This window comes from Mercenaria mercenaria, chromosome 10 (genome assembly GCF_021730395.1).
Source record: "Mercenaria mercenaria strain notata chromosome 10, MADL_Memer_1, whole genome shotgun sequence".
In the NCBI taxonomy this organism is placed as follows: domain Eukaryota; kingdom Metazoa; phylum Mollusca; class Bivalvia; order Venerida; family Veneridae; genus Mercenaria; species Mercenaria mercenaria.
The window spans coordinates 63272382-63290052 of NC_069370.1; the positions used below are offsets into that span (position 1 = coordinate 63272382).

General features: G+C 37.1%; 1 long non-coding RNA gene across 2 annotated transcripts; it reads left to right on the forward strand.

Annotated features, from left to right (window-relative positions):
* Positions 1-444: 444 nt before the first annotated feature.
* On the forward strand, positions 445-16543 carry LOC123561402 (uncharacterized). 2 transcript variants are annotated; one of them, XR_008372827.1, is made up of 4 exons: positions 445-572; positions 2546-2650; positions 5932-6126; positions 12614-16543. It is a non-coding gene; the product is annotated as an uncharacterized LOC123561402 (long non-coding RNA). The 2 variants fall into 2 exon arrangements; XR_008372826.1 differs by having other exon boundaries at positions 2546-2644.
* The last annotated feature ends 1128 nt before the right edge of the window (positions 16544-17671 follow it).

The window sequence follows — 17671 nt, forward strand, 5'->3', positions numbered from 1 at the left end:
CAGTGATGACACTCGGCAAGTCAGGTCACCACACAACTATAAATAATCAAACCATTATTTTTACTGTATATTTACACTTCTGTTTCTCTATATATAGTAAACCTGATAAAGGTTTAAAACAATGTCTCAGCCCACCTGCTTAGCTCAATAGAGAGAGCGTTGCTCTACAGGTCGCGGGGTCGCAAGTTTGAAACCTGGGCGGGACGTATGTACTCTGTGACGATTTGATAAAAGACATTGTGTCTGAAATCATTTGTTCTCCATCTCTGATAATTCATGTAGGGAAGTTGGCAGTTACATGCGGAGAACAGGTTTGTACTGGTACAGAATCCAGGAACACTGGTTAGGTTAACTGCCTGTCGTTACATGACTGAAATACGACTGAAAAACGGCATTAAACCTAAAACAAAACAAAAACAAAAAATGTATCTTCATTTCTAGAGAAGTAACAGGCAAAGCAGAATGGCTACAGTGAAGGTCATGAACTTCAGAAATAAAGAGATGCAGGTCTTTGTTCTACATGGTGTACGAGGGAAATGTAATGGATGACAGCTGTAGAAAACATATAAAAAGTAAACAGATCATTTGTATTGTAGAAACATTTTTAAACTGCTCTAAGAGTTATAGAAATGCTGAATAATATGCTAACAAAATCAAAATTTATGAAATTTTTACAGCTCAAGGGAGGTAACTTAATTTAATAAAAGAACACTATAATGCCCTTGTTCATACTTAAGGAGGTAGGTTACCTTCATATTTGTATGTGCGCATGTCCAACCGGAAGCTAACGTGACGATTTACGACGACGTTTACGACAAACTAAATGTGTTTGTATATTCATTCTTCTGAAAACAAGTCATGAACCTGTCTTCGATCTGATGCTTTATGGTTTAATAATGCAGAAATAATGAATAAATTGGCACAGAAACGCTTCAAAACAATGTTGCCTTAAAATGACGTCATTGACGTCATGACGTTACGTGTCAGTTACCGCGCAAAATTAATAGCTTTTATCTTGAAAGTACGTAATTCTGTGCATTTTCTTTATTTTAACTATTTTCAAATAACCATTATTTGCTTAAATATTTTTTATGAGTCTTTTGCTCTGAATAATAATCAATATTTTGCTTCTTTTATGTAGTTATATTGAAATGTTATGCGGAATGTAAGAAAATGGGTGATGATAAGTAATTTATTTGGAATATAGTTGGGTGAAAGGTTACTTGTTACGGCCATTTTCAAATAGAAAATCTAGCAGTTTGATTTGTAATACCTATTTTTAAGGTTCCGTTGATAATTTGTTACTTATGTACTAAAACTAAGATCTAAACTTGTTCAAATTTCAGTAGAAAATTGTGGTTTCTTGAATTGAATTGATGTTACCATGGAAACGAAGCCCGTGACCTATGTATCTAAATGTAAAATTTAAAAGCGTTGACACTGGTCTATTTAAGAAACACAGCTTCGGCTTTTTATTTTCATTTCAACAATATCCATGAGAATAATAGCAGCATGCTGAACGATTTTTCCATGAAAAATTCCAGACGAGGGGTACTGCTGTAAGTATATTAAGCTGTGAAATTTGTTTGAATAAATGCAAATAACACGAAAATATAACTTACGTTAGAAATAATATGTTTTAAAGCTACATCAACTAGAAAGATAATCTTATTCAATACTTTTTATAAGAAATTACGACAAAAAGCAAGATATAAGCTATTTTAAACATCTCTGTTGCCATGGTTACTTTAAACTTTAAGAAAAATAGGGTACCATGTAAAGTGCTTGGTATTTTGCTAATAATATTACCCAAACATTCCATGTTGGTCATTATCAGAATGGCACTGAAGCCGTCGAAAACCCCTATTTTTATGCATAGTTGTTTAAAAATGAGAGAAAATGCGTTACCACGGAAACACTAGCCCCGCGACATATACATTTTAAGCTTATATTAGAAAGCTAACGTGCATATTAGTAAAATTATCAATTATGCAGACTTCTACGGATATCAATGAAATCAAAATACATTGAAAAGTGTTAAATATCCGTATTTTCCTTCTTCTTTCAATAGGAAATACCTTTGGAGGGTCATGTTCTTCAAACCTGGATAAAAAATGAACTTGAAGGGACAGAGACAAACGAAATTGAGATTGTAGCAGTTAAAACTTCATATTACACGAAATACAAAAGAATGCTACGGTTCAACTAATTTGAATTTACCCTTGTAACAAGGTAACCTACCTCCTTAATGATTTCCTATACAGATATGTCTACTTAAACATTTATTTCAGAAACAAACTACAGTTCTGATTTGAATATGAACTACATCAGCAAGATTTACAACTGTAAAGAAACAAACAAACTGTTATTCATGCAATAAAATTCATACTGGTAGTTCTTTCTGTCAGCCTTTTATCTTCCGATCAACATGTCAGATTATAGAATTTTTTAAATGATTATCATTTAATTGTTTGATAACTTCTGATATGTCTATCTAGTATTCCTGTGTGTTTTCTAAACATTTTAAATTGACTTCTTTTTATAGTATGAAGTAACAGTAAAGAAGAATGGCTACAGACCTTGAAGAGCTTCAGGTTTTTGATCTACATGGTGTATTGGGGAAACAGTGGATATCATTTGATAAGTAAATGTATCATTTGAATGTGTTTTCTGTTGTTGTTTTTTTCCATTAATTATGTTGGATCATTGGAGACTGCATGCCACAATACTGATCATGAACACAGCAGTGTGTTTCATTCCATTGATTTACTATATATACCTTATATTTCTATCAGGGATTTAATTGGAAAATCTGAAAACTCCATCCGTCCAAGATGAAATCATGTTGTATTGCACTTCATTTGGCACTACCACACCCACCATGTTTATACAAAGTACTACATTCATAAAATACAGTTACAAAATATTAGTTTACCCCTATTATGCTTAACACGATTGATTCTGCCATTGCAACCAGTGCAGATCACGATCAGCCTGCACATCTGGTGCTGCATTTGGAGTCTTTTATTATAAACAGCTTCATAGGCTCTACATTTGGAGTCTTTTATTATAAACAGCTTCATAGGCTCTACATTTGGAGTCTGTTATTATAAACAGCTTCATAGGCGCTACATTTGGAGTCTTTTATTATAAACAGCTTCATAGGCGCTACATTTGGAGTCCTGTATTATAAACAGCTTCATAGGCGCTACATTTGGAGTCTGTTATTATAAACAGCTTCATAGGCGCTACATTTGGAGTCTTTTATTATAAACAGCTTCATAGGCGCTACATTTGGAGTCTTTTATTATAAACAGCTTCATAGGCTCTACATTTGGAGTCTGTTATTAGTCCCCTACTGGTTGAAAACCAGTTTCGGGGACTATAGGAATGCGCTTTTCCGTCATTCCGTCATTCTGTCATTCCGTCATTCTGTCATTCCGTCCGTCCGCAATTTCGTGTCCGGTCCATAACTCTTTTATCCATGAAGGGATTTTAATATTACTTGGCACAAATGTTCCCCATGATGAGACGACGTGTCATGCGCAAAACCCGGACCCCTAGCTTAAAGGTCAAGGTCACAATTGGAGGTCAAAGGTCAACAGGGCTTTTTTCCTGTCCGGTCCATAACTCTCCCATCCATGAAGGGATTTTAATATCACATGGCACAATTGTACCTCATAATAAGATGATGTGTCATGCACAACTTTCAGACCCCTAGCTCAAAGGTCAAGGTCACACTTAGCAGTCAAATGTTAACATGGCATGAACAGGGTCTGTTTCGTGTCCGGTCCATAACTCTTTCATCCATGAAGGGATTTTATTATTACTTGGCAAAAATGTTCCCCATGATGAGGCGATGTGTCGTGCGCAAAACCCGCACCCCTAGCTCAAAGGTCAAGGTCACAATTTGAGGTCAAAGGTCAACAGGGCTTTTTTCCTGTCCGGTCCATAACTCTCCCATCTATGAAGGGAATTTAATATCAGTTGGCATAATTGAACCTCATAATAAGATGATGTGTCGTGCACAACTTTCAGACCCCTAGCTCAAAGGTCAAGGTCACACTTAGCAGTCAAATGTTAACATGGCATGAACAGGGTCTGTTTCCTGTCCGGTCTATAACTCTGTCATCCATGAAGGGATTTTGATATTACTTGGCACAAATGTTCCCCATTATGAGGCAACATGTCATGTGCAAAACCCGGACCCCTAGCTCAAAGGTCAAGGTAACAATTGGAGGCCAAAGGTCAATAGGGTTTTTTTCCTGTCCGCTCCAGAACTTTGTCATCCATCAAAGGATTACAATATTACTTGGCATAAATGTTCCCCATGATGAGACGACGTGTCATGCGCAACACCCAGAACCCTAGCTTAAAGGTCAAGGTCACACTTTGAGATCAAAGGTCAATAAGATTTTTTTCCTGTCCGGTCTATAACTTTGTCATGCAAAACAGGATTTAAATATCAGTTGGCACAAACATTTCCCTGGATGAGACAACATGTTGTGCGCAAAGCCCCGGCTCTAGGTCTAAGGTCAAGGTCATACTTAGAGGTCAAAGGTCAAATTCAAGAATGACTTTGTCTAGAGCATTTCTTCTTTATGCATTGAGGGATTGTAATGTAACTTGGCACAAATGTTCACCACCATGAGACGAATTGTCGCACGCCAGAACCAGGTCCCTAGGTCTAAGGTCAAGGTCATACTTAGAGGTTAAAGGTCAAATTCAAGAATGAGTTTGTCCAGAGCATTTCTTCTTCATGCATGGAGGGATTTTGATGTAACTTGGTAGAAATGTTCACCACTATGAGGCACACTTTTTTTAGAATTATGTCCCTTTGTTGTTACTATAAATAGATTATATTGTAACTTTTTTATTACTGGCCGTAGGGAAAAATTGAGACCACTTTTCTGTGGTACAACATGCACGGTACATCCAAATTTTAGGTGTATTTTGATCTATCTGTACCTGGTAAAGAGTTTCTTGTGGATTTAAATTTTATAGATTTTTTTTTTTTTTTTTTAGGGTTTATTTCACTTTGTTGTTACTATAAATAACTTTTATGATAATTTTTTGTATAATCGACCAAAAAAAAAATCCAAATGAAAACAACTGTACGTTTTTATATACGCTAATTTTAATCCAAGTGCTTTGTTATATTATATTGTATATATAATACAATATTGTTTATACATCATTGACAGATATCAGTTCATTATGTTATACTGCAGTAGAGAAAATTAGGTGCCTTCCAGTAGGGGACTTTGTATTGCATGGCAATACTTCATTCACTTGTTATAAATAGCTTCATAGGCTCTACATTTGGAGTCTTTTATTATAAACAGCTTCATAGGCGCTACATTTGGAGTCTGTTATTATAAACAGCTTCATAGGCTCTACATTTGGAGTCTTTTATTATAAACAGCTTCATAGGCTCTACATTTGGAGTCTGTTATTATAAACAGCTTCATAGGCGCTACATTTGGAGTCTGCTTCATAGGCGCTACATTTGGAGTCTTTTATGATAAACAGCTTCATAGGCGCTACATTTGGAGTCTGTTATTATAAACAGCTTCATAGGCTCTACATTTGGAGTCTTTTATTATAAACAGCTTCATAGGCGCTACATTTGGAGTCTTTTATGATAAACAGCTTCATAGGCTCTACATTTGGAGTCTTTTATGATAAACAGCTTCATAGGCGCTACATTTGGAGTTTTTATTATAAACAGCTTCATAGGCTCTACATTTGGAGCTTTTATTATAAGCAGCTAAATTATGATTGTTTATACCACATTTTGAATGAAGATTGTTCATTTCAATAAAATAAAACAGAAAAAAAACACTGAAGAAAGGTTAAAGTCCCAATTGCTTTTATTCTAGCATGTAAGTATTTCTAACTTTAATTATTTATGATGTTGATTGTCCACAGCTGTATGGAAAGGACATCGATGGCAGCCATAGACCTCCCGCTAGGACAGCTACAGCATTTGATGATGAATCGGTTAAATGTGACCAAAGGAACAAGGATATTCTGAAAGCAGTAAAAGCAAGAGGTCCAGTTACTTCTTCCAAGAGTGGCAAGCAATGGATGGTCTATTCTGCTTTTCAGGGTCCTTGGGAACAGGTAACACATTCACGCTATAGGTAGAGAAATTATGTCTCCCCTCCCCTCTCCCCACTCCCTATAGGTGAGAGACATATTGTTTTTGCCTTCGCTCTCCGTCCATCCACATTAAGTTGGCGGGCTTTCACAGGTCGAACTACTGGCCAAATTTCAAAGAAACTACACAGGAGTGATCAGTACCAAGCTTTGTGCATATCACCGGCACATTCTGCTAAAATGCACCAAATGGCCGCCAGAGCTAAAAATAGAAAAATCTTGTCCAGCTTTCACTGGTCAAACTGCTTGCTGGATGTCTACAAAACTTCACTGGAATGATCAATACCAAGCAAAGTTATGCATATCACCGGCATGTTGTGCTTCGCAGCACCAAATGGTCGCCAGTGCTAAAGATAGAAAAATCTTGTCAGGCTTTCGCAGGTCAAACTATTGGCTAGATTTTGACGAAATTTCACAGGAGCGGTCAGCACCAAGCCTAGTTGTGCATATCATTGGCACGTTCTGCTTCGATGCACAAAATGTCCGACATAGCTGAAAGTAAAATCTTGTTCGGCTTTCACAGGTCAAACTGCTGGCTGGATTTTGAAGACACATCACAGGAGTGATCAGTACCAAGCCTAGTTGTGCATAATGTCAGCATGTTACACTTTGCTTTACAAAATGGCGGCCAGAGCTAAAATTAGAAAAATCTTCTCCAGCTTTCACAGGTTAAACTGCTGGCTGGATTTCGACGAAACGTCACAGGAGTGATCAGTACCAATCCTAGTTATGCATATTGCCGGCATGTTCAGCTTTCTGCACAAAATGTCTGCCAGAGCTAAAAATATAAAAATCTTGTCTGGCTTTCACAGGTCAAACAGCTTGCTTGATTTGGACAAATGTCACAGGAGTGATCAGTATTAAAGTTGCACATACCGCCGACATGTTCCGCTTAGCTTCACAAAATGGCCACCAGAGCTAAAAGTAGAAAAATCTTCTCCGGCTTTCACAAGTCAGACTGGACAGATTTTGACAAAACTTCACAGGAGTGATTAGTGCTAAACCTAGTTGTGTATATCACTGACATGTTCCGCTTCACTGCACAAAATGGCCACCAGAGCTAAAGGTAGACATAGGGGTGAGACATGTGTTTTTGTGACAAAAAAATCTTCTAGTTTAAGCTGTCCTTTTGTTTTGGCCACTCAGGCAATGTCTGCTTTTGAATTAATTTCTTTTTAGCTCACCTGTCACATAGTGACAAGGTGAGCTTTTGTGATCACCCTTCGTCCGTCGTCCGTTGTCAGTCCCTGCGTCCGTCTGTGCGCGCGTGCGAGCATCAACAATTTCATGTCTGCACGATAGTGGTTTCATTTATGATTTTATTTTAACCAAACTTGCACACAACTTGTATCACCATAAGATCACGGTTCCTTTCTTGAACTGGCCAGATCCCATTATGGGTTCCAGAGTTATGGCCCCTGGAAGGGCCAAAATTAGCTATTTTGACCTTGTCTGCACAATAGCAGCTTTATTTATGATTTGATTTTTACCAAACTGGCACACAACTTGTATCACCATAAGATCTTGGTTCCTTGAACTGGCCAGATTCCAATATGGGTCCAGAGTTATGGCCCCTGAAAGGGCCAAAATTAGCTATTTTGACCTTGTCTGCACAATAGCAGCTTTATTTATGATTTGATTTTTACCAAACTGGCACACAACTTGTATCACTATAAGATCTTAGTTCCTTTCTTGAACTGGCCAGATTCCAATATGGGTTCCAGAGTTATGGCCCCTGAAAGGACCAGAATTAGCTATTTTGACCTTGTCTGCACAATAGCAGCTTCATTTATGATTTTATTTTAACCAAACTTGCACACAACTTGTATCACCATCAGATCTCGGTTCCTTTCTTGAAATGGTGAGATTCCATTATGAGTTCCAGAGTGATGGCCCCTGAAAGGGCCAGAATTAGCTATTTTGACCTTGTCTGCACAATAGCAGCTTCATTTATGATTTGAATTTAATCAAGCTTGCACAAAACTTGTGTCACCATAAGATCTCGATTCCTTACTTGAACCTGCCAGATCCCATAATGGGTTCCAGAGTTATGGCCCCTGAAAGGGCCAAAATTATGTATTTTTGGCCTTGTCTGCACAATAGCAGCTTCATTTATGATTTGATTTTAGCCAAACTTGCACACAACTTGTATCACCACAAGATCTTGGTCCCTTTCTTGAACTGGCCAGATTCCTTCATGGGTTCCAGAGATATGGCCCCTTAAAGGTCCAAAATTGGCTATTTTGGCTTTTGCAGCTATATAGAGACTTCTTTTATGGTTTTATTTGATACAAACTTCCAAAATATCTTCAACAACAATAATCCTTGGATTCCATGACAAATCAGATCCAATCGTAGGTTCCAGAGTTATTTTATATCTGATTACCTCCCCTGATTGTAATCAAAATGGATTTATATCAGTAAGTACTTACATTTCATTATTGTTATTAGTTGGACTGAGACAATCAGGGTAGATAACTATGGACTGATTTTATGTCAAATTACCTCCCTTTATTTCAAATAAAATTGTTATATCTCCATAACTAATGAAGATACTGATCTGAAATTTCATTTATGTCAACAGATTTATTTGGCAGATCCTACTTTTGTCCACTTACAATATATTTTTTTTTAATTACTTCCCTTTTACGTTACTATAAATAGCTTATTTTTAGCAACTTTTTTATTATTGGCCATAGGGAAAACACGAGACCAGTTTTCTGTGGTACAACATGGACGTTACATCCAATATTTAGGTATATTTTAACATATCTATACCTTGTAAGTTTTTTTTTCTTTTTGGTTAAATTTCTTCCCTTTGTTGTTCCTGTCCTTTGGACTTAGAAATTTTTAGGACCTTCTTGTCCTCAAGTGCAATGATAACGGGTGAGCGATATAGGGCCATCATGGCCATCTTGTTTTGTATTTTTAGCTCACTTGAGCACAAAGTGCTCAAAGTTCAGCTTTTGTGATCGCCCTGTGTCTGTCGTCCGTCAGCAGCGGTGGCGGCGTTAACAATTTGACTGTTAACACTCTAGAGGTCACAATTTTGGCCCAATCTTAATGAAATTTGGTCAGAATGTTACTCTCAATAAAATCTTGGACAAGTTCGATATTGGGTCATCTGGGGTCAAAAACTAGGTCACCAGGTCAAACCAAAGGAAAAGCTTGTTAAAACTCTAGAGGTCAAAATTTTGGCCCAATCTTAATGAAACTTGGTCAGAATGTTACCCTCAATAAAATCTTGGACGAGTTTGATATTGGGTCATCTGGGGTCAAAAACTAGGTCACCAGGTCAAATCAAAGGAAAAGCTTGTTAACACTCTAGAGGTCACAATTTTGGCCCAATCATAATGAAAATTGGATAGATTGTTACCTTCAATAAAATCTTGGATGAGAATGATATTTGGTCATCTGGGGTCAAAAACCAGATCACCAGGTCAAATCAAAGGAAAACCTTGTTAACACTCTTAGAGGTCACAATTTGGGCCCAATCTTCATGAAACTTGGTCAGAATGTTACCCTCAATAAAATCTGGGGCGAGTTTGATATTGATCATCTGGGGTCAAAAACTAGGTCACCAGGTCAGATCAAAGGAAAAGCTTTTTAACACTGTAGAGGCCACATTTATGACTGTATCCTCATGAAACTTGGTCAGAATATTAATCTTGATGATGTTTAGGTCAGGTTCAAATCTGGGTCATGTAGGATCAAAAACTAGGTCACCAGGTCAAATGAAAGGAAAAACTAGTTAACACTCTGTAAGCCACATTTACAACCTTATCTTAATGAAACTATGTCAGAATGTAAATCTTGATGATCTTTAGGTCAGATTTAAATCTGGGTCATGTGGGGTTAAAAACTAGGTCGCCAGGTCAAATCAAATGTAAAGCTTGTTAAAACTCTAGAAACCACATTTATGGTAATATCTCTATGAAACTTGGTCAGAATGTTAATCGTGATGATCTTTAGGTCAGATTCAAATCTAGGTCAAGTGGGGTCAGAAACTAGGTCACCAGGTCAAATCAAAGGTAAAGCTTGTTAACACTCTACAGGCCACATTTATGACTTCATCTTAATGAAACTTGGTCAGAATGTTAACCTTGTTGATCTTTAGGTCAGGTTCAAATCTGGGTCAGGTGGGGTCAAAAACTAGGTCACCAGGTCAAATGAAAGGAAAAGCTAGTTAACACTCTATAAGCCACATTTATGACCTTATCTTAATGAAACTTGGTCAGAATGTTAATCTTGATGATCTTTAGGTCAAATTTTAATCTGGGTCAGGTGGGTTGAAAAACTAGGTCACTAGGTCAAATCAAAGGAAAAGCTTGTTAGCACTCTAGAGGCCACATTTATGACTATATCTTCATGAAACTTAGTCAGAATGTTAATCTTGATGATCTTTAGGTCAAGTTTGAATCTGGGTCATGTGGGGTCAAAAACTAGGTCACCGGGTCAAAACAAATGAAAAGCTAGTTAACACTTTAGAGGCCACATTTATGACCATATCTTAATGTAACTTGGTCAGAATGTTTATCTTTATGATCTTTAGGTCAATAGGTCAGGTGAGCGATACAGGGCCTTCATGGCCCTCTTGTTATAACACTTTTTTAGCTCACCTGAGCACAAAGTGCTCAAAGGTGAGCTTTTGTGATTGCCCTGTGTCCGTCGTCGTCGTCCGTCTGTCTTCAGTCGTCCGTCATCAACAATTTGACTGTTAACACTCTAGAGAACACAATTTTACCCCAAACTTAATGAAACTTGGTCAGAATGTTACCCTCAATAAATTCTTGGACGAGTTTGATATTTGGTCATCTGGGGTCAAAAACTAGGTCACCAGGTCAAATCAAAGGAAAAGCTTGTTAACACTCTAGAGGTCCAAATTTGGTCCAATCTTAATGAAACTTGGTCAGAATGTTACTCTCAATAAAATCTTGGACGAGTATGATATTGGGTCAACCAGGGTCAAAAACTAGGTCACCAGGTCAAATCAAAGGAAAAGCTTTTTAACACTATAGAGGCCAGATTTATGACTGTATCTTCATGAAACTTGGTAAGAATGTTAATCTTGATGATCTATAGGTCAAGTTCAAATCTGAGTCAGGTGGGGTAAAAAACTAGGTCACTAGGTCAAATCAAAGGGAAAGCTTGTTAACACTCCAGAGGCCACATTTATGACCGTATCTTCATGAAACTTAGTGATAATGTTAATCTTAATGATCTCAAGGTCCAGTTTGAATCTGGATCATGTAGGGTAAAAAACTAGGTCACCAGGTCAAATCAAAGGAGAAGCAAGTTTACACTGTAGAGGCCACATTTATGACGATATGTTAATGAAACTTGGTCTGTATGTTAATCTTGATAATCTATAAGTCAAGTAATCTAGGTCAGGTGGGGTCAAAAACTAAGGAAAAGCTTGTTAACACTCTAGAGGCCACATTTATGACTGTATATTCATGAAACATAGTCAGAATGTTAATCTTGATGATCTTTAGGTCAAGTTCGAATCTGGGTCATGTAGGGTCAAAAACTAGGTCACCAGGTCAAATCAAAGGAAAAACTATTAACACTTCAGAGGCCACATTTATGACCATATCTTAATGAAACTTGGCCAGAATGTTAATCTTAATGATCTTTAGGTCAATAGGTCAGGTGAGCGATACAGGGCCTTCATGGCCCTCTTGTTTCTCATACTTATGTTACAGATGTCAGTTAATTTTATTTATGTTCCAGGATTTGTTTCCAGTATTAACAGTATGTAATCATGTGTTTGAGACACAAGTTACTACCCTTTCGTTATTTAGAGATTATTAACCGTAAATGTTGTGAATTAAGTGAAAGTAAGTAACAGTTAAAGGACAAATATGAGTGCATTATAGCAAATATCATGGCATTGGGTGCAGTCAGTGGTTTTCCTGCTGAGGTAGTAATTGAGGTCTTTGACTGTGAAGAATGTTACCATGTATACCACAATGATAAGATCAATGCAATAACTTGAACCACTTTTTACTCATAAAGCATTGCTACAATGTATATCAAAAGGCAGTTGGTGCAGTTATTAGATCCAGTGAATGATATCAAATATAGATTAGACTGTTCCTCAGCATTTTAAAATTGCTACAGGTCATTGAGGATACCAATCGTGTGAATTTTATTTTGAAATAATATCTCAGAATCTGTGTGTCACTTTGTTCCTAGTCTAGTTAGGTCATCTGTCTGTCTGTCACAAAATTGTGTCTCTTCCATACCATCTTTTTAAACCCAAGAAAATGTTCAAATAATGTCACACAGATGTCAACTATAATGACATGACCTTCAAAATGCAATGTGTCATGTTCATCTCTTTACTGTAGCTATATTTGATATTGTGAAAAAACACAACTCATTGCATTTATAATTTTGTTATTTCTTTGTAATCAAATGTCAGTAACACTATCTACCATATTTACAGTTAGGATGCAGCATGGTGTTTAACAGAGGAGGAAATTACAGTGACAGTTTTGAAGAGTTTGGGCTTGTAACAAAACAGAATCCGTCTTGTGCCTAGAAATTGAACTTACATATTATGGACAAGGGGTGAGATCTTTCCTACAACCATGCTGTATGTACTGTGGAGATAAAGAACACCTGCTTGAGGATACAGATCTGACCTACCACCATGCTGTATGTACTGTGGAGATAAAGAACACCTGCTTGAGGATACAGATCCGTATATTACAAAATTTAATGAGAACTTTTCATGCGTATGACCTCTGTGTACAATATGTCGAGCAAATGGTCAAGAAAACTTGGGGTCATAAATATTTCAAGAAACAAAAAAGGTGTTAATTATGAGATATGTGGGAATTGTTCACTAAATTCATGAATGTTGTGCAAACACATGCGGGACCTCCGTGGCCGAATGGTTAAGGTCCCTGACTTCAAATCACTTGCCCCTCATTGATGTGGGTTCGAGCCTCACTTGGGGCATTGAATTCTTCATGTGAGGAAGCCATCCAGCTGGCTTACGGAAGGTCGGTGGTTCTACCCAGGTGCCCGCTCGTGATGAAATAATGCACTGAGGGGCACCTGGGGTCTTCCTCCACCATCAAAAGCTGGAAAGTCGCCTTATTACCTATAATTGTGTCGGTGCGATGTTAAACCCAACAAAAAATAAATAAATAAAAAATGCCCTAGTATGCTTAATTCACATTCTGACATAGCTTACATTTTTGATGTTGTGGAAAATTCATAAACTCTCATTGTATATTAGTAAGTGTATAAATTTCTTAAAAATATTAACACACATATTGATTGGTATGTTGCATGATTTGCATAAGTTTTGTGACATAAAACATTTGAATGAAATCCGTCGTTGATTTTATTACCTCGACTATTAAAAGAATAGTCAGCAGCTATACTACTCACCCTGGCGTCGGCGTCACACCTTGGTTAAAGTTTTGCATGCAAATACATATAGCTATCATTTAAAGTCATATAGCTTTGAAACTTATTTTTTCTTTTTCTAGGTCAATTACCAACATCACTGGGTCAAGTCCCATAACTCTGACATGTATTTTGGCCAAATTATGCCCCCCTTTTGACTTAAATATCCTGGTTAAAGTTTTACATGCAAGTTACTATCTCCAGAACTAATGGAGATATTGAATTAAAACTTCACATGTGTCTTCGGGGTCATTAAACTAGGTGATAGCATCAAGAGCCATAACTCTGACATGCATTTTGGCCAAATTATGCCCCATTATGGACTTAGAAAATTGTGGTTAAAGTTTTGCGTGCAAATACATATAGCTATCATTTAAAAGCATACAGCTTTGAAACTTCTTTTTTTCTTTTTTTAGGTCAATTACCAACCTCATTGGGTCAAGTCCCATAACTCTGACATGTATTTTGGCCAAATTATGCCCCCTTTTGGACTTAGAAAATCCTGGTTAAAGTTTTACCTGCAAGTTATTATCTCCAAAACTAATGCAGATATTGAATGGAAACTTCACTTGTGTCTTCGGAGTCATAAAACTAGGTGATAGTATCAAGTCCCAGAACTCTGACCTGCATTTTGGCCAAATTATGCCCCCTTTTGGACTTAGAAAGTCTTGGTTAAAGTTTTGCATTCAAGTACATATAGCTATTACTTAAAGGCATATAGCTCTGTAACTTATTGTTTCTTTTCTAGGTCAATTACCAACCTCACTGGGTCAAGTCCATAACTCTAACATGTATTTTTGGCAGTTAATGCCCCCCTCTGGACTAAGTTAAAGTTGTGCATGCAAGTTACTGTCTCCAAATCAAATGCAGATATTGAATTTAAACTTTACTGTATCTTCAGGGTTATAAAACTAGTTTATAGTATCAAGTCCCATAACTCTGACATGCATTTTGGCCATATTATGTCCCCTGTGAACTTAAAACTTCTTGTTGAAGTTTTGCCTCCAAAACTAATGCAGATACTGGATTGAAACTCTATAGATACTCTCACATTAAGGGTAATATTCCTGCTTCTGGGACAACAATTCGAATAGTCGAGCATTTGCTGTCTTACGGACAGCTCTTGTTCTAATTTGAATTATTGTTGAGATATAAAATTTTCAAACTAGTTTTTTGTCAGTTTTTCAGTTAAGTTTGTTTTATCTAGAGCCAAAGTTTTGAGTTATTGTTGAGATATAAAATTTTCAAACTAATTTTTATGTCAGTTTTTCAGTTCAGTTTGTTTTATCTAGAACAAAAGTGTTAGCCATGCATTTTAGCTCACCTGAGCCAAATGCTCAGGGTGAGCTTTTGTGATCGCTTACCCTCCGTAGTCCATCCATCCATTCACGCTTTCCTTTAAACAACATCTCTTAAACCATCAGGTCAATTTTCATAAAACTTCACAGGGATGTTCAAAGAATTGAATTCCATATAGAACTCTCGTTGACATGGCAACCAAAAGGAAAAACTTTAAAAATCTTCTTGTCCAAAACCACAGGTCATAGGGCTTTTATATTTAATATGTAGCATCTTCTAGTGGTCCTCTACCAAGGTTGTTCAAATTATTCCCCTAGGGTCAAATATGGCCCCGCCCTGGGGGTCACATGGTTTACATAGACTTATACAGGGAAAACTTTGAAAATTTTCTTGTCCAAAACCTCAAGGCATAGAGCCTCAATATTTGGCGTGTGACATCATCTAATGGACATCTGGGGTGAAAAGAGGCCCAGTCCCGGGGGTCCAAGGTTTTACATAGACGTATATAGGAAAAAAACTTAAAAAATCTTCTTGTCTGAAACCAAAAGACCTAGGCCTTTGATCTTTGTTATGTAGCGTTGCCTTTTGGTTTCCTACCAAAATTTTTCAAATTATGCCCCTGGGGTGAAAAGAGGCCCCACACCGGGTGTCCCAAGTTTTACATAGACTTATATAGGAATTTTTTTTTAAAATCTTCTTGTCTGAAACTGCAGTGCCTAGGCTTTTGATTTTTGGTATGTTTCTATTGCCTAGTGGTGCTTTACCAAGATTGTTCAAATTACGCCTCTGGGGTAAAAAAAAGGTCCTGCCCTGGGGGTCCCAAGTTTTACATAGACTTACATAGGAAAAAACATTAAAAAGTTTTCTTGACTGAATGTTCAAGGCCTAATAATATTATTATTGTAACCTCAATTTTCCCGGTCTCCATTTTAATTGCATGTTTTGACTAAGAAGTAAATAAAAAAAAATCAACAACATACCTACCCAACTCTAAAACTCTGGGTCAGTGGAAGCACAGCAAGCAAATATTTTTAAGGATGGCCATATCTGGATCATTCTTTGTTTGTCTGGTATCATTTTTGCTTGAACTGAACCTCTATCACAAAAACTTGAGCCAGTCTAATTTGTTAAAATATTATGTCCCATGGGATTTGGGCTTTTATTTCTATGTCCCAACTCTGGTCTCATAGGTCGAGTGGTTAAAGAGTTGAATTACTTTCCCTTAACCTCTGTAGGTTTGAGTTGCATTCGGTATATAAGATGTCCATAAATCAAAGCTGTCTGTGTGGGTTTGAGAATGTCTGTGGTTCTATACTGAAGCCCGTCTTATCCTAAATATGGTTGTGTACCAAAGCCCGTCTTACCCAGAATATGGTTCTTTACTGAAGCCCGTCTTATCACAAATATGGTTCTGTACCGATGCCCATCTTATCCTAAGTATGGTTTTATACCGAAGCCTGTCTTATTCTAAATATGGAGGAACGTGAGGAAGCCATCCAGCTGGCTTATGGAAGGTCAGTGGTTCTACCCAGGTGCCCGCTCGTGATGAAAGTATGCACGGAGGGGCACCTGGGGTCTTCCGTCACCATTAAAGCTGGAAAGTGGCCATATGACCTAAAATTGTGTCGGTGCGACGTTAAACCTAACAAAAAAAAAATAATAATAATGGTTCTGTACAGATGCTCGTCTTATCCTAAATATGGTTCTATACTGATGCTGTCTTATTCTTAATATGGTTCTATACTGAAGCCACTCTTATCCTAAATATGGTTCTATACCGATGCCCCTTTTACCCAAAATATGGCTCTATACTGAAGCCACTCTTATCCTAAATATGCTTCTGTACCGATGACTGTCTTACCCAAAATATGGTTCTATACAAAAGCCACTCTTACTCTAAATATGGTTCTATACCGAAGCCTGTCTTATCCTAAATATGGCTCTATACCAAAGCCACTCTTATCCTAAATATGGTTCTATACCGAAGCCCGTCTTATCGTAAATATGGTTCTATACCGAAGCCCGTCTTATCGTAAATATGGTTCTATACCAAAGCCTGTCTTATCCTAAATATGGTTCTATACCGAAGCCCATCTTATCCTTAATATGGTTCTATACTGAAGCCCATCTTCTTCTAAATATGGTTCTATACCAGTGCCCATCTTATCCTCAATATGGTTCTATACCGAAGCCACACTTGTCCTAAATTTGGTTCTATACCGATGCCCGTCTTATCCTAAATATGGTTCTATACCGAAGCCCGTCTTATCCTAAATATGGTTCTATACCGAAGCCACTCTTATCCTAAATATGGTTCTATACGGATGCCCGTCTTGCCAAAAATATGGTTTTATGCCGAAGACACTCTTATCCAAAATATGGTTCTATACCGATGCCCATCTTACCCAAAATATTGTTCTATACCAAAGCCACTCTTACCTTAAATATGGTTCTATACCGAAGCCACTCTTATCCTAAATATGGTTCAGTACCGATGCCCATCTTACCCAAAATATGGTTCTATACCGAAGCCTGTCTTATACTAAATATTCCTCATCCTCTGCTGTTAAAGAGGCATACCCTCAGATTAATGTACAAAAATCGTTGTATATGAAAAAAACAGTGATTGAATTAGTTGCATGAAGGATTTATTTATAAAAACACTCCAGTAGTTGTCTAATCTGTTGAAAAAAAACTAATCACACAGTTAAATTTTGGTTACTATGTTATTTTTATAGAAATGTTCATTTTATGTAATATCATGCCAAGTTGAGGAAAAACATGC